The sequence below is a fragment of the Phalangium opilio genome, unplaced genomic scaffold (genome assembly GCF_054372755.1).
Source record: "Phalangium opilio isolate 3A_F unplaced genomic scaffold, DU_Popi_V2 ptg000046l_1, whole genome shotgun sequence".
Classification (NCBI taxonomy): Eukaryota; Metazoa; Arthropoda; class Arachnida; order Opiliones; family Phalangiidae; genus Phalangium; species Phalangium opilio.
In genome coordinates, this window is record NW_028324169.1 from 4,027,888 (window position 1) to 4,052,218 (window position 24,331).

The 24,331-nt window shown below is 37.6% G+C and overlaps 2 long non-coding RNA genes across 2 annotated transcripts; one reads left to right on the forward strand and one right to left on the reverse strand.

Annotated features, from left to right (window-relative positions):
- Positions 1-232: 232 nt before the first annotated feature.
- LOC149676388 (uncharacterized) lies at positions 233-3,613 on the forward strand. The gene is made up of 2 exons (XR_016366747.1): positions 233-353; positions 3,282-3,613. It is a non-coding gene; the product is annotated as an uncharacterized LOC149676388 (long non-coding RNA).
- A 5,355-nt stretch (positions 3,614-8,968) lies between these two features.
- LOC149676389 (uncharacterized) lies at positions 8,969-9,619 on the reverse strand. The gene is made up of 3 exons (XR_016366748.1): positions 9,460-9,619; positions 9,261-9,372; positions 8,969-9,178 (listed from the first exon to the last, which is right to left on the reverse strand). It is a non-coding gene; the product is annotated as an uncharacterized LOC149676389 (long non-coding RNA).
- Positions 9,620-24,331: the final 14,712 nt, after the last annotated feature.

Genomic DNA, 24,331 nt, shown 5'->3' on the forward strand with positions numbered 1-24,331 from the left:
AAATTACGTTTAGGATATAATTTAAGGGACGAAGTTACAAAATGTGTAGCTACACAATTGCGCGTCTAAAAGTTTCGATTGAAATATCAGTAATTTGTTTTTCAGAAAGCATAAAATGATGTATATTTAATGCTTTTAGCTGTAGCATCATTGGAGGAACGTGGAGTGAAGAAATGGTTGCGCGCTATTTGGATTTTCGGAACTTGGTGCTGGCGTATGCGTGGTCGGGAAATTTAACTGGCACACTAATGACTGGCAAGTCCCAAAAATTTGACACTATCGAAGATTTGATTGCAAATCCAAAAGTTTTGACTCTCATGTCCAAGAATTGTAAAATATACAATTTAATAACGGTATGTAAAGCCCATTTAGTTTATAATATATGGAACATATTTTATAAACTTATTCGTTTATAATATTTAGTTTCTACTGGAGAATGTTAGTCTCTCAGTTTGAAGTTTTTTATCGACTAGTGATCGCAAAGCTGCTCGAAACCAATAAGATGTTCCAGAATATTTTATAATAAGAATTATAGTAAAACATTCGTTCTTGATTAAAGCAATATGTGGTGCGTGCTTTTTACCTCTCCGTGTGACGTAGTCCAGGAGAGGTTCTGTAACGGCCGTGTCTGTCTGTGTGTCTGTGTGTGTGTCTGTCTGTCCTTTGTTACACCCACGTGACCGCGTTCGCAGTTTGCGTATCGGAGCAAACGTGTTCGCCATTTCCGAACTGCTTTCACAGTCACGGAAATGGCTCCTCTACTTGAGTTCTCACACCACCATCTTCTGGTCTTCGTCCATTCCACGTGGACACCAGTCTGTACACACTGGCTTCTAACACCACCATCTTCTGGTCATTGTCCATCCCACATGGACACCAGTCTGTACACACTGGCTTCTAACACCACCATCTTCTGGTCTTTGTCCATCCCACATGGACACCAGTCTGTTCACACTGGCTTCTAACACCACCATCCACTGGTCTTCCGTCTATTCCACATAGACACCAATCTGTATCATTGGCTTCTACTCCATTATCATCGTTTGGTTTTAGGATATACGCGGCGATCAGCTAGGGTTACGAGAAACGTCTAGCCTCCCTAAGGTAGGATCGCTACCAAAGGTTTTCGCATTTGCGGTTTTTCCTTACTATTATAATGGAAACGAATCGTATATATACCCCAAAATTTGAAGAAAGTGGGAAGAGGGGTACCCTTCACTTTAAACGTCAATATTAGCAAAGTTTGAGAAGATAATAAGTATAACTTTATTTTAAACGATTTAACTATTATTAATGTTAATTATTGAAGATTAAAATAATTAAAAATAATTATATTTATTTAAATATTAAAGATAAACCTCTCGTGCAAAGAGAGAGATTATCATTGCCTCCTATATCTACCAAGGCCCGTGCATGCGATATATTTCCTTCATTGCCTCCTATATCAATCAAGGCCCGTGCATTGTGATATATTTCATTCATTGCATAAACATAAGCGAGATTGTTTTGGGAAAAAAATACTGCTTCCACTAATGGGTTTATACTCCTTGTTACTGTTGTATAGAGTAATCATGATAAAAGCTTAAAAAATTACGAGAGGACAGACCTTTTTTATCCTCATTCAAAAATATTTTTTGGTGCTAAGACTGCTTTAAAAAATCCAAACGGTTAGGCATTGGTAAAAAAGACAAATGATATTTTTCAAATCTTATGAGATAACGCCCACCTAGTTGAAAATTGCCCTTTTTTATCCGCGGGAGTCATTCTTAATGAGAATTTCGATGCTAGTAGGTTGTCAATTAAACTACCGGTATATTATTGTTGTTGGAAATTGGATATTAAGTCAAATTAAGTGGTTGTAAAGAGCCAGCAGGTTTTTGCCGCTTCTTTTTGTGAGTATTTGATTTTTATATGTAAAATGGAGGAAGATAATGTTGAGAGTAAGGATGAAATGCGGAAGCGCAAAGCGCGGGAAAGGATGAGGGCAAAAAGGTCGACGTTTTCATTGGATACTTAAGGTTATATAATCTTCTCCACACGGAGAGGTAATATTTTGGTTTTCCCGACTTGTTGATAGTCTTTTTTAGATCTTCCCCCTTTTTTCCCAATTATTTTGTGACCAATTTGGCCGCCCAAAACTGTAATATTTCCCAAGACCATCTTTTTATTAAATGTTATTTAAAAAATCGGTCTGTGCTGGAACCAGGAATGCTTAAATTACCGGTAATTTACCAAATACCGCAAAAATTACCGAATTATATCTTACCTTAATCTTAGAATGGCAATTTTAACGGTAAATTAACTAAATTACCGCGGTGATAAGGATGTGAAAATATAAAATACCATAAATAACGGTAATTTTTGTCATTCCAAAACTTTAATCAGTAATTTACCCGATAAATTACCACCTTTAAAAATTAAATTGCGGTAATTTCACATCTCTAAGGAATGCATACAGCTAATAGGAATCATTGTGCCCCCATATATCCGTTATTAATTTCTATGAGGGTTTTGTGGGCTGGGCTTGAACACTTTCCGTCACGATTCGTAATTCCGACGTCTTTCTAACTGTCATTTCAATGGTCGGTGGCAACGCGAGTTCCTAGGCTCGCAAGATGCAACAGCTAGGCAGCGAGATGGATTATTCGCATCATAAAATTCTTCATACATAATGATTAGTCTAGCTATTCCCACAAAATCCGCCTAGACACGTTGAGAAAATGGCCACACGATGATTACTATTACCTGTATGTATTTCTGGTCTGGGTGATACATAAAACACATGCATATATGGGCTTTATAAAATTTCACATGATTTGTAATCAAGTATTTTGTGATTGGTTTTAACTACACGGGATTATTTTGATTGTAACAGCGGGGATCCAAGTAATTTTAGAAGCAGGAATAGAGAACGGTTAGCCTTCAGTCCTACTCATAGCCCAGTATAGAGCCCCTCCCTTCGACCAGGGGTGGATTAACACGAAAGGAAAATTTTAAATTATCTTATTGGCTCACCTAAACTACGTTTTGGTGACGTTGCTGACGGAGACGGCGAAAAATACGTTATTCCTTTTTACCCCTGTCGCTATGACCCGTCTCTTCTTTCATGCCCTCCCCCCGGGAAGGGGGTCGTGAACTTTGATGCGCGCCCAATATACCCTGTTCTCTATTCCTGCTTCTAAAATTACATGAATCCCTGGTAACAGTAAATAAATCTTTGTCGACAAAAACACTTGTCTCTGGGCTAATTCGTGATACAGTTGCACGCGTTAATTTTTCAGCAAAACGAAATTGCGTATCCAGGTTTGAGGAAAAAAGGGGGAGACTATTTCATTTCCTCAATGATCCGAATGTAACGGACCAATTGGCGAATGGCAAATCGGTTATCATTGATCAAACGCAAATGTTTTGGGATCCTGGTCGGGGACATTTGTTTAACCTGTGGAATCAATTGGATGAGAAGAAAAGACGGATTTATGTCGGAAAGAAAACTTACGAGCCCATATTCGCTCATATGTTTTTCAACAAAAGAATTCATCGAGAAATCCTTGAAAATGTCAACTACCTGTAAGTATTTTGGACGAATATTAGAGATGACCGATACCCGGTTTAACCCGATACCGATCGGTGCCGGTGCAAACAGGAACCGATACCGATATTTACTCACTATGATCCAAAAACTCGATACTTCGACCGATGCCGATATTTTTAGTAGGACAGTGCCATTTACAGATCAAGGAAATAATTTAATTGAAAGTGTAATTTCATGAATTATACTTCTAAGTACACAGTTTAGAGGTATTTCCAAAATAATATTATTAGTTATTAGATAAACTAAATTCAGGTACTTTTTATATAAATGAGAAATCATCACGATTGACATTCATAGAAATGAAATATTATCAATACATTACTGAAAGACCTAAAAATGTCACGTAGCGCCATTTAAAGTATTTTAAACGAGTATCGGTTTAGTAGCATATTAAACGAGTATCGGTTTAGTAGCATATTAAACGAGTATCGGTTTAGTATCATATTAAACCAACCGATCCGATACTATCGGGAAACCCCGAGTATCGGTGCCTAATTTTAAAATCATTCGGAGGTATTACCTGGATGTTTCACTATGCAGACTGGTCTTATAATAACTAGAAGAATCGATAAAAATCACTTGACTTTCCACTTCACCCTCCCTTTAAAGAGACTGTAATCAAGGCATCGGCGGGTGGGTAAAAACGGAGCCTCCGAAATGAACTAGGCCCATGCATGTCAAATTTTATGTGGGGAAATATCCAGTTTGTCAAGGTAAATATTTTCACCATATATGTGTACGAGATGGCGCTTACATTTCCGTTGTGACAGGGGTCTTCCTTAAATTATCGTTGATATTTTAGGGGTCAGTCATAAAATTTTTATGATAGAGAAAAGTTTCATCCTAAAATTAACGTAAATGTTTTTGGGGCTATTCACTTTTAATTGAATCTTTCGGATAGATTGTATTGATTTTGTTTTGCTCATTGTCCAGGAATGGCTAGGGGCATGGTGCCATAGAGCCATGTAATTGCGTTAATTTAAGTGGTGTTGAGGTATTCCATTAGTTTATGCTTGAAAATCGCAACTGAAGTAGCGGACACATCATCCTCAGGTGAGTTATTTCAGGGAATGATTACCCTTCGGAAAAATGAGTATTTCGCAGCATCACATCGAGAGTGGGGAAGGCGTAATTTAAATCTGGGCCCCCGTGTTTTAATAGTTGACGCCGTATAGGAAAAATACGTTTGGTCCGGGCATCGTAGTATTTTAAATAATAAAACCAAGTCTATGTAAAGTCGACGGTCTTTGAGAGATTGCCAGTTTAGGGACCTCAGTCTGTCTTGTCGCCTAAAGGATTTCAGCACATACGGGATATTTGAAGCCCGGGTTTGACCGTTTGAACATTCTCCAGGTGGTTTATGTCCCGAACACGATAGGGGTTCCATAGGCAAGAGGCTGATTCCAATAAGGGTCGAACAAAGGTCGTGTTATTGAGGTCAAAGTTGTAAGGGACTGGCCAGAGAGGTTATGTTAATTACGGCCAAGAGACAATTCGCACGGGTCACCGTGCGAGAGACATGGGAGTGTTGGTCAAGGTTAGCCGTTATAATAACAAAATAAATTATTTCAATTAAAATAATTCAGTAAGAGTAATAAAAACGTATACTTACAATCCGCAACCTTGGCCCAAATACTTAAGCAGTTGGCAGGGTCACGGGGTTGAACTTTGTTTATTTTACGGTAATATAAGCGCCCCTAAGCGTAAAACCACGGCGAACTAAATTGGTTAAAAAAATATTCTCGCCTCGCGACTCGCATGGGCCTAGTTCATTTCGGAGGCTCCGGTAAAAATTAATTGAAATACGTCAGAGGCGCGTGACCGAGGAGAGGCGTGGTTCAAAGAAGCTTAGTTCGTTTTATTTCGAAAACAACCACTTCATGGAATTGGCGCTGCAATCTCGCGAAAAACAAGGACTAGATATCCAGTTCCACTCGACGTGATGTCTGTGACGTATTTCCAAATAATTTTTACCCACCCACTGATGCCTTCTTTGCAGTCCCTTTATGGAATTTGAAATGTTCATTTTCGCGCGCTTGGAATTTTAAAATATTAGTTTTCGCGCGCGTTTCGTTCCAGCTCGCAATGCCATCTGGCGGTAAAATAGAGGGAAAATAAGAAGTGGCGTTTCTTAAAAGTTGCGTCCTTCGAAACTACCGCGCACAGGCCTTGATTAACGTAGGCAGCGGACGGTATTACTCAGTTCCTGGATAATTCTCGAGGCTTTACGTTAAATTACAGTCGATGTGTTATTCTATAATTAATTTTATTCATTTTTTTTACACAGTTGCCAACGAATATTTGAAACTAGTCTACTATCTACCCACAGATTTTCTGCAAATTTTTACGCTCGAAAATACCTAGTGGAGTCTGGCGCATTGATATTGGGAGAGCCAATGAACTTGATCATTCTCACTTCCGTTTTCCGAGTCTAGATTGTAGGAAACATTATGGCTGCATTCATTTTCGTCTTTGAAGTGATTCTGTCGTTAGTGATACTTTCTTACGGGGGATCATAAATAATTTTTCCTTATCAAGTTTCAATAGAAATTCTATACATAATTGGCACATCAATTTTAAACATACTTTGAAATTACTATTTTTATAAGATCAACTCAGATTCATATGGATCTCATGATATTTGCCTCATTTCACCTCAACAGGTTTTAAATAGCTTTTTAATAGAATTGTAATGAAATGCAGCAAAATGCTAAACAATTATACAGTTTAAGATTTTTATGAGTTAGAAGAAGCAGTGGTCACAAAATGTGCCCGCTGGCTATTTGTACGTTTCAAGGGCACGTATAAATTTGTCACCAATAAGGTCATAACACTCATTTCTACAAAAATTCCATTAGAAGTTAGTATTATCCATGAGTTATCTGCAAAATTTAAACTGTTAAACATTTATCAACTAGTTATTTCAACATCACGCTAAGTATACACAGGGATAGGTGTAATTTTAGAAGCTGGAATGGAGAACGGTTAGTATTTACTTCTGTCCGACTCATAGCCCGGCATAGAGCCCAACCTTTCAACACGTAAATAAAATTTTAAATTATCTTATTGGCTCACTTAAACTTCGTTTTGATGACGTTCTGACGGGGACGGCGAAAAATAAGTAATTCCTTTTTACCTCTGTCGCTATGACCCCGCCTCTTCTTTACCCCCTCCCCGTCCCGTGGAAGGGGTCCGGGACTTTGGCACGCGCCCCCATTACACTGTTCTCCATTACTGCTTCTAAAATTACATCTATCCCTGGTAAAACTAATTTATTCATACCCATGAAAAGTGTTTCACAAATTTCCTCATAAGAATAAAAACAGTAATCAGAACGAAAAGAACATTCTGCTCTAAAATTGCTTGATTCTGCGGCTTAAAAACTAAAAACATTTTCTTTTTAAATCCAATAATTTACTGCAACATGTCTATTTACCCTGATTTAAATATAAATTTAACTTTAGAAGCATTATTTACAATAATATCAGAAGAAAATAGGGGAAGTGGGTAGCTTGGGCAACTTCGCGAGGCGTCCCGTTTACGGATTTTTCGCGCCATTTCCCTCCCCGTAGGGGTGAAGAGAGATAGGATTTTTACGCGCATTAACACACGAGTGACGTAATTCTGTGGACAGTACGGTCCTACGCCTTCCAACTGACTAGAGGCGTCTGCTAGAGGCAGTGAGGCACTCAGGCAGAATGGCAGAGGCTGGAATCGAGTGGTAAGTACTAAATTCATAACTTATTTTAAAATATGTCTTTATTTTTAAATACAATGGTATTTCTAAGTTCCAGGGAAAAAATTAACTTGTCCGAAGTTTTAAACTGTGATAGGGAAGAGTTCAAAGTAATAAAGTTGTATCCAAGTTGTTGTAGTTTGATTTTTAACATTGGGATTGGTTTGGGTAGATCTTGCTTTTCCTTTCAACACAGCCTGAGTTTTCTTATCGGTAGTTTCCTTGTACGTTAAATCACACTGCGTACGCTTAACGACATTCATTTTATTAAATAACCGAATTTTCGTCCTTAATTAAACCAATATCCGCATTAACCCGTTGCCTGACGTAACCCTAACTCAAACTGAAGCACAGCAGAAATATAAGCAGACTACACAAGTTAGTTCCACAGTTCGCTACACGGTGGCGTTCGCAATGAAATCTGGTACTATTTTATGCTTCGCGCCGATTGGCCAGATTCAAATTTTAAGGGTGGTAGGGGAATCGACCATTGTAAGTGAGAATCACTGGACGACTTGTATGGCTCAAGGCTACGGCTACCCACTTCCCCTATTTTCTTCTGATAATATAGAAAGAAATGTTACGGATTATGATAAGCCTTCAAATCGTTTGAAAATGTAACTTTTTGCTACTCAGTTATTATCGGGGCGAACTGATCAATGAACACTATTAGCTCAGGACTTTTAGGGTTTGACCTAGAACATTTGAACATAAAGATGAAAATTGGTACGTGTGTTATTTTTGACCCAACAAAAAATATACTAAAATTCCCCTGCTGTAGAGCGCGAGCTTTCGCCGCCATCATGGAAAATGGCCGCCCGGAATGCAAGCTTCAATGTTATTCATATTCTTCTTCAAAAATTATGAAAATTGGTGCACATTATGATAAGAGCCACATGAACATCATAGTAAAAGTTTACAGCTGTTTTCGTTAGTTTGGTTGCCATATTGGAAAATGGTCGCCGTGAATGCAAGCTTCAATGTTTTCCACATTCTTCTTCAAAAATTATGAAAATTGGTGCACATTATGATAAGAGCCACATGAACATCATAGTAAAATTTTACAGCTGTTTTCGTTAGTTTGGTCGCCATATTGGAAAATGGTCGCCGTGAATGCAAGCTTCAATGTTTTCCACATTCTTCTTCAAAAATTATGAAAATTGGTGCACATTATGATAAGAGCCACATGAACATCATAGTAAAATTTTACAGCTGTTTTCGATAGTTTGGTCGCCATATTGGAAAATGGTCGCCGTGAATGCTGGGTGCAGTATATTTCACAGTTCTTTACACAAGAGGTTCCGCACTTAAAGATAATTAGTATTAAAAGTTGGTCTTGAGTGGTGTGAATGGGTCTTAGGATTCGGGATATAAAAACTAGTCCTTTTTAATCTAATAAATATGTGAAATAAAAATCATAACGATGTTTCTGATTGCAAATAAGCAAGTAAAAGTTTTAATTAGTTCCGCTAGAGGCTCACAGATGCCGCTGTCATGTTTTGATAAACGTGCTTGATAAAAACAACGTGTTTCGCGGCAAGCCGATTTGAATTGTAACTCTATCTATCTCATTGGTTTTAACCAGCATTCTTTATTGTAGAAAATACATAAACAATTTGTTAATATCAACATTAGTCATTTTAGGTATGAACAAATATTTATTTACAAAATTAATTTAAAAGAAAAAATAAGGCAAATTAAATTTAGACATGGTAGTTAATTAAACAGAAAAACAAATTATAAAAATTAATTAAACAGAAAAACAAATTATAAAATTAATTAAAAAACTATTTTGGGATGGTTTTCTTCAGCATTTCTGCCGCGCTTTGCAAATCAGCAACTGTAGTGGGCTAGGAAAAGATGAAGATGATTATAATGCTTTTAATTATTTTTAACGCAATGATTAAAACTTATATCCTTATCAATTTTCACCTTAGTATTTCTACTTTCAATTAGTGAACTGAAATCAACCGGACTTCCAGCCAAGGAAAACAGTAATTCACCAGGAAGTGGTTTCCTCATTGATGAACGGGCAAGAGGTTTGCTATAAAGAGAAATATTTGGAATTGTTAATAAAATAATGGACATCTACTAAACATAGAACAATTATTCCCCCCCCCCCAAATTATACCTCAGATCAACTTTGGGTATAATTTTGGCGATTTTTTCCTTTCCACCCAGATGTGTGTAGTAAACTTCACCTTGTTTAACATCTCACCAAAAACATCTCTGTAAAAATAAAAAGTCAGAAAAACATTCTTGAGAAGTTTTAAGTCGAATAAAATGTTGGTTCACCTGGAGATAATAACTTGGCCGTATTTTAGATCTCACTTCTTTTTACGGCCAAACAACTTGGCATATTTTTACAGAGATGTTTTTGGTGAGATTTCACTCCTTTTTGTACGTGCATGTTCTTGTAGATTTATAGAAGTAGGATTATGAAGTGAAATAAACATTTGTTCATTTAGATTTTTATTTGTTCTTTCCGAGAGTTTCACTTGGCTTTGCCTTTTTCAACTTTTTTGCATTCAACTTTCTTTTTTTTTCTCAGGCTGTGATAATTGTTAACCGTATTTCTATTCGAAGAACACAATATTGTGGCAAGTAACACTTTTAATCAACAGAATAGATTTAAGAAAAACTAAATGAATCAAAACACGCTTAGAACCATTTCTGACGAAATGAAAAGAAAATGAGTAAAAAATTTAATTACTAAAATATTATGTAAAAAACATAAATTTTGCAATAATACGAAAGAATCATATTAGTAAAAAATATTAATATTAAAAGACGAAAAAATCTATATCTATATAAATCAAAGTCCTGACTGACAGACTGACTGATAATCAACGCCCAGCCCAAACCGCTTGCCCTAGAAGGCTGAAACTTTGCAGGAACGTTACTCATAAGTAGTAGGCGCTTACTAAGAAAGTTTTTTCCAATCCGCCGCCATCTTAAAAAATGGCGCCCAGAAAGGTAGAAAATCTTTTCTATGTAACAACGTCCGCGCGTTTCAACCGATTTCGCAAATATTTAGTACACTGCTTTCCTTTAACCTATAGACGGGCTGAATGGTCTTTTGGGTCCGATTTGTTGCCATCTTTTTAAATGGCGGCCAGAAATTTCAAATCCCTTCTTTATGGAATAATGTCCGCGTGAAAATTAATAAAAAAATGTTCCAACGGGCTGACGGGCAACACCGAGTGCCTTCGCTTTTAGGGTGCTACAAAAAATTGGTCATCAGTAAAATCTGCCCATTCTTAGTATCATTTTGATGGAAGTTCTTATTATACGCGAGCGACGCCGCGGGTAACAGCTAGTTAAATTATAATGTCCTATTACGAGGGGATATAAATTATAAAACCCCCATTACAGGGGCTAACAGGGGAAAATTCCCGCTTTTGGGACTTTTTCCTTTCTTTGTATGCTAAGTCCTACTTGTATGCCAAATTTTATCATTCCCGCAACACCGGAAGTGCCCTAGAGGTTTAGATGATGACTCTAATTCTAAACCCCCATTTCATGGGCTAAAAGGGGAAAACTCCCGCTTTTGGGACTTTTCCCTTTCTTTGTATGCTAAGTCCTACTTGTATGCCAAATTTTATCATTCCCGCAACACCGGAAGTGCCCTAGAGGTTTAGATGATGACTGTAATTCTAAACCCCCATTTCATGGGCTAAAAGGGGAAAACTCCCGCTTTTGGGACTTTTCCCTTTCTTTGTATGCTAAGTCCTACTTGTATGCCAAATTTTATCATTCCCGCAACACCGGAAGTGCCCTAGAGGTTTAGATGATGACTCTAATTTTAAACCCCCATTTCAGGGGCTAAAAGGGGGAAACTCCCGCTTTTGGGACTTTTCCCTTTGCTTGTATGCTTAGTGGTACAAGTATGCCAAAATTCATCATTCTAGCACCACCGGAAATGCCCTAGAGGTTTAGATGATGACTCTAATTTTAAACCCCCATTTCAGGGGCTAAAAGGGGGAAACTCCCGCTTTCGGGACTTTTCCCTTTGCTTGTATGCTTAGTGGTAAAAGTATGCCACATTTCATCATTCTAGCACCACCGGAAATGCCCTAGAGGTTTTGATGATGTGTCAGTCAGTCAGTCAGTCAGTCAGTCTCATAATGTGTCATTTTCACATAGGATTATCACAGAAACCAAATGAGTTAGAAAGCTGGAAGTTGGAGGACTTCCTAGGATTAACACTGTGCCCTTGAGGTGCAAATATGAGTGGTGTACTATTCCCCAGTACCGAGTTAAGAGGGGGTCAAAATGAGGCTGAAATGTTTCGGGTAAAGGATTGCTGGTAGTGCACGACAACTTGGCGGGTGCACTGCTGTGCACCCAGATCTATGGAGGCTTTCTTTCTTGGCTTTCTAGATTTTTCCGTTAAGCAGCTAGTACTTTCAGCCTTCTTCAATGAAGGTGTCTTCACAATGCTTCTTGTTGATTTGGCCTTGACAGCAGAGTCAGCCGACTTGCACCTCAACCTCTGCTTGTGGGTTTGTCTGGAAATAAAATTTAATCCCCACTATTAATATATTAGTAACTTGGGGGTTAAGCCTAAAACTTACTCGATGGATATCTCCATCTCACTATCATCATCATCATCCACAGCATTTGCTTTGGCTCCCTCTTCCTCTTGAAGCTGAGCTATAAGTAATTATATATATATATTAGTAATTACCAGTAACTAGAACAACGAGAGGCAAGTTAATAATCCCTTACAACTTTGACCTCAATAACACGACCTTTGTTCGACCCTTATTGGAATCAGCCTCTTGCCTATGGAACCCCTATCGTGTTCGGGACATAAACCACCTGGAGAATGTTCAAACGGTCAAACCCGGGCTTCAAATATCCCGTATGTGCTGAAATCCTTTAGGCGACAAGACAGACTGAGGTCCCTAAACTGGCAATCTCTCAAAGACCGTCGACTTTACATAGACTTGGTTTTATTATTTAAAATACTACGATGCCCGGACCAAACGTATTTTTCCTATACGGCGTCAACTATTAAAACACGGGGGCCCAGATTTAAATTACGCCTTCCCCACTCTCGATGTGATGCTGCGAAATACTCATTTTTCCGAAGGGTAATCATTCCCTGAAATAACTCACCTGAGGATGATGTGTCCGCTACTTCAGTTGCGATTTTCAAGCATAAACTAATGGAATACCTCAACACCACTTAAATTAACGCAATTACATGGCTCTATGGCACCATGCCCCTAGCCATTCCTGGACAATGAGCAAAACAAAATCAATACAATCTATCCGAAAGATTCAATTAAAAGTGAATAGCCCCAAAAACATTTACGTTAATTTTAGGATGAAACTTTTCTCTATCATAAAAATTTTATGACTGACCCCTAAAATATCAACGATAATTTAAGGAAGACCCCTGTCACAACGGAAATGTAAGCGCCATCTCGTACACATATATGGTGAAAATATTTACCTTGACAAACTGGATATTTCCCCACATAAAATTTGACATGCATGGGCCTAGTTCATTTCGGAGGCTCCGTTTTTACCCACCCGCCGATGCCTTGATTACAGTCTCTTTAAAGGGAGGGTGAAGTGGAAAGTCAAGTGATTTTTATCGATTCTTCTAGTTATTATAAGACCAGTCTGCATAGTGAAACATCCAGGTAATACCTCCGAATGATTTTAAAATTAGGCACCGATACTCGGGGTTTCCCGATAGTATCGGATCGGTTGGTTTAATATGATACTAAACCGATACTCGTTTAATATGCTACTAAACCGATACTCGTTTAATATGCTACTAAACCGATACTCGTTTAAAATACTTTAAATGGCGCTACGTGACATTTTTAGGTCTTTCAGTAATGTATTGATAATATTTCATTTCTATGAATGTCAATCGTGATGATTTCTCATTTATATAAAAAGTACCTGAATTTAGTTTATCTAATAACTAATAATATTATTTTGGAAATACCTCTAAACTGTGTACTTAGAATGACGAAAATTACGTATTCTCCGACTGAGGAAAGGCGAAATAGCCCGGCCTCCTTTTACGTCCCCCTTGTATTTTTAAACGGGGAACGGGACTATGGCGCGCGAATACTTAGGCAACTTATACCCTCTCCCTAATAAACTAGATATCGCTTCTTGGTTAAACCAAGACGTGATTTATATAAGAAGGCAGAAATTAGCGTCCGGTGCTCATGCGATAGTCGACAATACCCCCTTCATGGTTGGGGGGGGGTTGTAAACAGAGGTGGGGCTTAATATTTTATCTTTATGTTTTTCACCATCTATCTCTTTTAATATTGCGTTAAGCCTTGGTTTGGTTTTTGGAACTCACGAAATCATTACCCCAGTAGCACATGGGCTCCGCAGTACAATCTTTTAACAGTCCGTGTGTCTGCTAGGTGTCTTAAAAACTCGGGACTGATAATACACGTAAACACAAGCCTAAAAGCAATAAAGTAAACAGTCCATTATTATTACTAATTTTATTTGTCACTTGACAGCGTCCGAATGCTCTAAATTCAGCCTGTTTTTTCTTACACTAGAATGTATTAAGTCAGTCCGCCGGCTTGACTATATAAAGTCTCGCATTTTTAGTTTTAGTCTGGTTATGAGATAGTCCGCCGGCTTAACTATATTAAGTCTCGGATTTTCAGTTTTAGTCTGGTTATGAGACAGTCCGCTGGTTTCTCTGTATTAAGTGTGGCGCATTCAATTTATACTCTTGTTTTGAGACAGTGCGCAAGATATTCTATATTAAGTCTTGCTCATTCAAATATTAGTCTTGTTATGAGACAGTCTGCCGGCTTCTCTAAGTCTCGCACGTTTAAGTTTTAGTCTCTAAAAACAAGAGTATAACTTGAACGCGCCACACTCAATACAGAGAAGACGGCGGACTGTCTCATAACTAGACTTAAACTGAAAATGCGATACTTAATATATAGAAGCCGGCGGACTGTATCACAACCTGACTAAAACTGAAAATGCGAGACTTACTATAGGCTAGAGAAGCCGGTGTACTCTCTCATAACCAGACTAAAACTGAAAATGCGAGACTTAATATAGAGAAGCCGGCGGACTGTCTCATAGCTAGACTATAACTGAATATGCGAGACTAAATATATTGAAGCCGGCAGACTGTATCATAACCTGAATAAAACTGAAAATGCGAGACTTAATATAGAGAAGCCGGCGGACTGTCTCATGGCAAGACTATAACTGAAAATGCGAGACTTAATATAGGCTAGAGAAGCCGGTGTACTCTCTCATAACCAGACTAAAGCTGAAAACGCGAGAAGGCGGCGGACTGTCTCATAACCAGTCTAAAACTGAAAATGCGAGACTTCATGTAGAGAAGCCGGCGGACTGTCCGCTGGCTTCGCTACATTTCAGTACCTGATATCCATTATATAGTATTGTTATTTGATATTGTAGGTGTCATGGGTTTTTATTTTATTCATTATATCAGTCCCTGACTTCCTTGGTTTTATCTTGTAATGAGACATTCCCCTGGGTTTCCCATAATAAGTCTAAGACTTAGTACTCTAATTAGACAGTCCACTAGTTACGATATATTAAGTTTCGCGCGTGCTCAATTTAGACTTCTCTACTTTTGAGGTTCCAACTTCCTCGAGTTTGTTGGAATTTATCTGGATTGTATCTATATCATGTCAACGTTCTACTTTTTCAATTTGTTCCATTTTTCATTTTAAACTTCTGTTATTTTATTTTAATGATAAAAGTTAACGGAATTGTGTGGTTTCCTTTAATAATAATCCATGGTGACAGATTACTAGCAGCGGACGGATAGCGGCATGCTCCTCAAGTGCTCACGACTCCCACAATCTTCGTGAACTTCCCAAAGTGTAGGATTTCGGTTGAGTTAAAAGTTAGGAAAACCTAAATAATATCGAAACTTATTCTCCACTAAAGTTCCACGATTCTGCTGATGTAAATTTGAACTACAAGCACAATTTTCTTTAAAAATCAATAATATTTCAACAACTAACTGTAAAATGTTAATTTACCCAGATTTTAATATAAATTTGTCTTTATAAGCATTATTTTACAATAATATCAAAGAAAATGTTACGGATTATGGCTTATTTCACCATTCCCTTATATTTACATAAGCCTTCAAATCCTTTGAAAATATAACTCTTTGCTACTCTGTTATTATTGGAGATTAAATAGCAATGAACCCTTTCGATAAGTGCAGTCTTTTGAAGCTATTTAACACATTTCGAAAGTCGCCAAAAGTGCGGGAGTTCGGTCCAATGGGATCTCCCAATTATGGTTTCGATCGAAATGTTTGGAACTGTCCGTTTACCAGCCGATATCGTGTCCATTCGCTATCAAATATCTTGTCCATTTGCCAGGCGATATCGTGTCCATTCGCAATCCCATATGTTGTCCATTTGCCAGCCTATATCCTGTCCATTTGGCAGTAGATATCATGTCTTTTTGGCAGTAGATATTGTGTCCTTTTGGCAGTAGATATCGTGTCCGTTCGCCAGCCGATATCGTGTCCGTTCGCCAGACGATATCGTGTCCATTTACCAGCCGATATCGTGTCCATTTACCAGCCGATATCGTGTCCATTTACCAGCCGATATCGTGTCCATTTACCAGCCGATATCGTGTCCATTTACCAGCCGATATCGTGTCCATTCACCAGCCGATATCGTTTCCACTTACCAGCCGATATCGTGTCCATTCACCAGCCGATATCGTGTCCATTCACCAGCCGATATCGTGTCCATTCACCAGCCGATATCGTTTCCATTTACCAGCCGATATCGTGTCCATTCAACAGTCGATATCGTGTCCATTCAACAGCCGATATCGTGTCCATTCAACAGCCGATATCGTGTCCATTCAACAGCCGATATCGTGTCCATTCAACAGCCGATATCGTGTCCATTCGCCAGCCGTAATGGTGTCCATCCGCAAGCCGTTTTTGCGTCTGTTCACCTTGCGATTTCCTAACCGTTTACCAGTTGATTTCGCGTTCATCCACTTGCCGATTTTCTGACTGTTTCATTGCAAATTTTGTGTCCTCTAGACTATCAATTTCGTGTTCGTTCTCCTGCTGATTATATGACCGTTTGATTGCAAATTTCTTGCCCATCGCTTACCGATTTCGTATCCATTAAGTGTATTTTGCAATCAACCGTAGTAAACATGCGTAGATACTGGGATAGCAAGACACTTATCTAGGCGGACATTTCGCACTGTAGGGTACGGTCTAAGGTCACAAATCAGGTTATCCAAAAAACCGTCCAGCTATTTAAAATTCAGTACTGTGCCCGCAGTTGATTTTTGTTGCAGGGGAAGTGTTTGGACAATTTTTACAATTACATAACCCTTCAATTCGTTCACAACTGAATTTCCTTGCTGCTCCGTTATTATCGGAGAGAACTTAGCAGTGAACACTTCATTTAAGTTCAGACTATTGAGGCTGTTTTCCACTTTTCGATAAAATGCTAGAGTTCGATCGAATGGGACCGGCCCGATTTTAATTTTGGTCGAATGGCAGTTTTGTCCATTGTAAAATGTTAAATTTCAATCCACTTGAACACAAGGAGAATAATCAACATCAAGGTCCTATTTCCGTCTTTTAACCATAGCCCCTAGTTCTGAAAGTTGTGACGATGAGCTCTTTAACATATCCAACCGAGCTCGCGTGCATCGAGAGAAAAATTCAATAATCTCGGCCTAGACCGAGAACGAGATTTTGAAGCAGCGCTCCACAGCGGTGGAGATTGAAGTTAAACAGGCGGGGCTAATTTAAGGCTGAGTAAGTTCAAGCATTGAGGGTTCATTGAGTTTAAGTTTCATGTCTTTTTGGGGGGGGGCGAAATTTTTTAGCGCGACCCAGCTTTCCGTGGCTGACTTTAGTTGGGGCCGAGAATTATACGTTAGGAGAGAAAAATTTTGGGTGTTCGTCTGTCGTTTACTCTACAGTAAATACGTTCGGCCTCGCCTTGGGATGTTACCTTTTAAGAACATTCGAGATGAGACGTTCGTCAGCGAGAACCTGACACACCATACACTCATTCGTAAGCTGGAGAGCTATGACCTTGATGTTGATTATTCTCCTTGCGACTAGAGTCATTGCCGGGCTCCGTCTAGAATACCTTCTCTAATAATAAATCACTTTGCAAACTCTTGCTGGTTCATCACCCTTTTTGGCTCTTTGACAAGAAATGACGTTGAGAAATGTCTTGTTAGGTCTAGGGAAATTTTCTAGGGAGTCGAAGGAAATGTTTTAGGAGGTCGAGGGAATGTTTTTGGGAGATTGAGGGAAATTTGAAAGAAATTTTTTGGGTGGTTTAAGGAAATGTTTTGGAAGGTCGAAGGAATGGTTTTGGGAGATCGTGGAAATCATAGTGGAGACTCTTTTGAAACACTTTCAGAAACAGAAATTGTGAGAAAAACAGATTAGGGGGGTAAAAGGACATATTTTTGGAATTCCATGGGATCAATTGTTAAGTGTTTCTTAAGTATATTTTATTAAGACACTCTTATGAAATAATTTTGGGAAAAAGGTGCCAAACTTCCTAATATTTCCCATTGATACGTCTTAAGAAATTCTAAAACACTCTTTCTAATATTTCTTACGCTTTCTTAAGAACTTTTTGGGTAAGGGAAAGTCGCGCTTTATTTTTATCCAGTAAAATGCATGATTGACTCTGCTATAATTAATAAAAACTGTCTTTGTAGACAAAGACGAGAAAAAGTAAGAGATAAGTGTAGAAAATTGAATGCCTGAAGTAACAGATATTAAATTTTCACTTTTGAACACATGATTATAAAACATCAATTATTTGAAAAAATTCTTATCTTAGTTTTTTCACCAAAATTACTTTAGTAAAAATATTTTAATATGACACTTACATATCATTTTAGAAATAATACGCGTTTTCCATTTTTTCTCTCAAATATTCCAATCAGGTTGAGCCCTATAAGGAGAATAAAATGGACAGAAAAACGTTAATAGCTGATAAAGTAAAAACCGTATCAAAACAAGAAGTGTTCGTTAATTTCAAAGTTTTCGAAGTTTCAAAAATTGACGTAATGTATAGCTCTCTAAAGATCACGATCAATCTACAGATCTTTTCGACCCTAATATCAACATCACAATTAAACTGCCTATGTTACTTTCCGCGTCGCAATATTTCTCATTTAAAAATATAAAAATTAAACTCGTAAATCTCAGATTTTTCAGATATGCAAGTATTTGAACCTTAAGACCATGTCAGTCTCCTTTTAGAGTTCCATAAATAGATTTTTGTATTAACATTTTATCATAACTTTAAATGTAAGATAAACGCACATCGCATTGATTCCAAACCGTTTTCATTGTTTCGGTAAAATCTTCCAAAAATTATATCTTCGTTGGAGTAACTGGAAATGATAAATCATGAAATCCCAGCTTTAAAATCAAATGATTCACAAAATTACCAATTTTTAATAAATGCCTGAGTGTGTCGTCGGTAAATGATTTCTCGGAACATTGAGCACTATTAAATGTAAAGATGAAATTTTCATAGGTATAAGGTATTCAGATCTTTATTGTTTCAGTTTACGTTTACTATACCTTATAGAAACACCCGTTTGCATAGTTTCTTCAGACAAACTGAACATTGACCGAGAATTGTTTAAATTTTGATATGCCAAGTAATAAAAAGGGCTAGTTTATTGTTTTATACTTAAAATGTTTACCTTGATGTGAGTTGACAGTGGTCTGACTTTGGTTCTGGAATTTGAGCTTCATTCGTCATCGCCGGGAATAACCTGAACTTCGATATTCGTTTCTTGGCTTTCGCAATAAGGGATTTTATTAAGAGCCTTATCGTCAGGATTTTGAAGTTCCTGAGCAAGGCTAGATCTATTGTAATTATATCGTTTAATTTGCAAAATCTATGGAGGTATTGGAAACAATATCATTCATTTAAAATCGAAATAAGATTCTCAATTAGTCTGATAAAAAAACCCAAAATGGACTAGCTTGTGACAATTATAGCAGGAGGGTCCAATTATTCTCTACACACCATAGTCATTTCAGCACTTTCAATGCTACGGATTTTTAAGATTACATTCTACAGTCAAATATTCAGAGTGTATATTAGAGACAAAACCCGCCCTGGAATTAATATCACGAAACCAAGATGGGATATATAGTTTGATAGGGAGAAGATATAAGTGCCTAGGTATAGGCGCGTTATAGCCCCAGTCCCCCTTTCAAAATAAAAGGGGGGAACTTAAAGGAGGCCGCCGGGATATTTCGCCTCTCCTCAGTCTCAAATTTTCGTCATTCGCGTCGCGTCGACGCGAGGTTTCAAGAACCAATGAGATGCTGGTTGTATTTTAGAGGGGGGGATTAACTCCGTACCTACGTTTGGACTGGAGATAAAGCTAGAAATGCGAATTTATAGCTTCTCCCTAGTAAACTATATATCCCTTCTTGATGAAACCCATGCAGACAAGAAAAAAATTCATAATTCCTTGCAATTTATAAAATCAAAGCGAAAAAGCCAGAAATCCAATAAGCAAGACAACGCTGAAAATTTTGACATAAACGAGCAACCAGTAACTAATAGGATATTATATTTACACAATGTTTGTCTGGGGGTTAATTTTATCTCGTAAATCCATCTATAACGAACAAATGGCAATTGTGGGTTAACGGTATTACAATACCATATAGCCTATTAAAATATGCGACTTACGTCATAAATGCTCCTCGTTGCATCTTCACTTAAAATATTCTGCGATTCTCTAATGAATGAAAATTTACTAGATTCACAAAAAGCGTCATTGAAACTAGTACTAGCTGATCCTTCACGAATGTGCGCTTCAGAGCTGTCATCTTTGGGATCTTGGTTGCTCAAATTTGAGGGAAGGCCTGGATCTGACAAAGTTTGACTTGGGCACCACATATTATCCATGTTATCAACTTCGTTGTTAACATTCGTGATGGTTTCATTTTTTGACGAGGTGATGGACTTTCCAAATAGTTTTCCTTTTTTCAAAATGGCCTTTTTCTCCAGAGTAGTCTTTTTTCGAAGTGGTTGTTTTTCCACTTCAATCAGTGGTGAGCCTGTGTTTTTAGCTATTTCCGTATTATATTCAAGTTGAACGTTTTTCAATTCATCTTGGTCTATTAAAGCAATCAAAGACAGTGAATAAAAAACGTCCTGTACAAACGTACAATTTCAAAAGCGTAAATGTAAGAAACTATAGACGGCTTGCATCGAGTCATAGTATTTTAGGTAAATGTCAAATATGTACGTAGGATTATATGCAAGTATAGAAGTCGAGGATTAACCTCGATCCGTGTAACTTCTATACTGAGTGCTACAGCAATTAAGTCAATAAAAGTAAAAAACTAAACGCATAGAATTAGGGATGAGCTGGAATCAAGAATACTTTTCTAATTACCCGAAACTACCCGGCTATAGAAAAAGGATTCGTCCAATTACCCATGTCATGATCTAAGCGGTTGTTAGGTTATAAGTCCGAAGCGGCGGCGGAGCCTTCTCCCAGTTTTTTCTCTTCTGTTATTTTTATATGAACTAAACTAAGCGCTATGTGGTAGTTTCATCCTGAGACAAACTAGAATTTCAAAACACTTTCAGCGCAGTATCTCCCGAGAACAGGGAGTTGGAATGGGCAAAGTTGTTGTCGAACGTATTACGGGCAAGGGGTTCCACCATATATGCGCGGTCTGAAGAGAGAGATTTACCCAAGGCATCGTGACGGTGACGAGTAAGTTCAGGGAGGGGAAAAAAAGCGCTTGCGTATGAAAGGAACACGTGCTCGGAAGCTAACCGCAAATATTCTAATAATTTGATTCGATAGGTATTAGTTGATACATTTAACACCTGATTGATAGTGCCTGACATTCATTTAGTCTATTAAGAAATTCATGCCACTAAATTCCTAAGTTGGTGCAAGCAATCACATTTTTAGGCAAAGACGCTTCAAAAGTTGCGCCAAAACTCTACGCATATATGATCCTCTAGGCAACAACCGTTCTCGGCCGTTTCTTTGCGGGCCTCTAATTTCGAAGCCAAATAACGGCCGAGACCGTACCCATTGGGGCGATAATTGAAAACATCTATCTAAACTTAGGCTCTAAAGGCAAAGAATTTACATACCTGATCCGATTTTTATGATGTATGCAGGATATCGCTTGCTATTAAATTTAACATCACATTTTGTTTTCTCCTTCCTATCTGACACTCAAATATTTTGATTGGGCACTAAACTTGTTTTTTTCTCATCCGTCCAATAAACCAAAGCAAATAGCTTTGATTGAGTTTTTTTTCTTTAACGCTTATTCCTTCATCAGTAATTGAAGAAGTTAACAAGTTTAAAACCTCCGACGCGGCAGATTCCGACTGCATCCTTAATACCGTAAATGTGAAATCCCGATGAAATCGTTTCAGTCTGACCACACGCACGTAAATTTTCGCGGGACTCGAGAGATATTAACCTATGTCCGGAATCCTTGTAGGGGACCAAGACTCCAACTCATCACACTACCTTCCGATATGTAAGCGCCCAGAAAGTTCCAGAAAGAAGAGGAATTTCAGAAAACCTGATTTTGCGGGGGGGGGCTGGCGCTTCGGGATAGGGATGGGGCCACTAAGCCCCAAGTTGTTCGAAACCGACCTTGGCAGAGTCTCTGTTTAAGGGGCCGTCCATCTTGGCTAGTTACAAAAGTTAACTCAAATAAACAAAATCTCATAATTATTGAAGTAATTAAATCAGAAAAAGTGATTTTAATAATAATTAACTCACGCTTCAATTTAACTTCATGTTTCGTGCTTTTTATTGTAATGAAAGACCCCTTGGTCATGCTGCTTGGCCCGGCGACATTCTTTTATTGTTAGGGTTATTTTTCTTGGTAATGTACGTTAAAGGACATTACTCTGTCGTAAATCAGTTAAATAATTATTTGAGTCTTGTGGAACACGTAATGCTGTAATTTCCCAAATTTAAACAAATAACGTGCACACCCTTTCCTACGAACAGATATATTTTTCCATAGTAGATTAGCTTCAACAACAAGCTGCTTAGACTGCAGAGCTTAGCTTTATAGAAGCTTCATTCATAGGTAGGAAGGTTTGTGTGTGTGTGTGTGTGTGTGTGTGATAAACGCGAAATTGGCCGAACATGACATAAAAAATCATCGGTTTCGTGAAACGGGGAAATTTCTACTAAATCTTATGGCAAATCCATAAACTATTATTTTGAAAATATCTGTAATGAAAGGTAAGGGGTTCTAACACGGTATTGTTCTCTGCAACTTGTATCAAGAAAAAAAGTTCTAAAAATAAACACCAATAACTATGGATAATGAAATCAAAGAAACGAGGAAAAGAAAACCTTGCAATGAGTTTTTAAAATCTGGCGATAAAATGCCAAAAAGCACTCGGTACCGTTTGCTATCAAAATTGAATGAGAAAAGTAAAAATCAAGAATTATCACTTCATAGAGATCAGCAGCGGCTAAACCAAGGTGAGGCTTTAAAATTGGATAAATTTTATAGGAAAATACAAAAATCTCACTTAATAATAGTTATAATAATAATAATAATAAATCACTCAGAAAATAATGAAAATCAAGATGAACCAGATGTTGTCGTTCATAATCATGAATTACACGAACCTAATGAAATTTCAGAACAAAACCTGACTGGTAAATACTGTAATTAAAGCTATATGGCATGCCAAACAGGACATAGAAAGCTTAAATATGTTGTATTAATTCTATAAGCTGCGGTAATTATGTTCGGAGCAAAATGATGTGTAAATTAAAGGCGCTGAAGAGTTGCGAAACGCTGAAGCTATTGTTATTTTAAGAAAACAGATAAAAATTTAAATGTAGTTCTTCATATCAGCTTGTATTTGTATAACAAATTTAGGGTACGACCAAAAGGAGAGTTGAGCAAAATGTATATTGAGGGCAATAAGTCACAAGATGACTTCGCCCTTATTGTACACATATATCCAGAATTTATTCAGCTGAAATATCAATATGCTTAAAGCTAAAATACCGGCAGTTTGAAATAAGGGTTAGCTGAGCTTATCACACGCTGGCATTTGAAGCTGAAATGAACTGGTACGAAATTCAAAGAACCTCCCCCCGTTCTTAGTAAAAATCTTACTAGCGATAACAACTTACAAAGGGTGTATAGGCAACTCTGATTAATATGGTTAACGGGAGGATTGAGGAAAAATAGAATATCTTAGTCATAACTAATCGGCATAGTGAAACATTCGGAATGCTTTTGACAATGAAAATAAGTTTATATTTAATATACTAAATAATTTTGAGTTTTTGAAAATATGCCTAATAGCCTAGCTCCTCATTTCCAGCTAACAAACCTTCCGTGGATATCTGGAGGTGCAATTTGAAATTTATAGACAGAAGCTAAATATATCTTGATTTCGAAAAAATGACTTATTTCCCAACTTTACCAAGTGTTTCACTTTGTAGGAATTTACAGAAATAAGGTGATGCTTCGATATAAAATCACATGCCTTTTTTCCTTCACTCTCTCTTTAAAGCTAAGCGTTAGTAGTGGAATGGAAATCAGAATTTAGCCACAGTTTAGTTGTATCGAGTTATTTTACCCTATTTTATTCTAATCAGAGATTAATTACAAATTTTAGTTCTTGACTTGATGATTTAAATTGGATATAGTAATTTTAACAAAAAGCTTTTTAGACGAGCTAGTTGATGTAATGCAACCTAATTCCCATATGGAAGCAATGAATCCCGACGAGATCGAAAATGAAAGTGAAGATGCTGATGAAGATATAAATTTCCATGGAGCATTCTCAAATTATGAAGAAAATGAACCAATTTATGCGGGTGCTCCGATCACACTTTTGGAGAGCATGATGGCAATATTCCATTTTTGTCTCAAGCATTCATTAAGTAGGGAGGCATTGTCCGACCTCCTCTCGTTAATTAGCCTA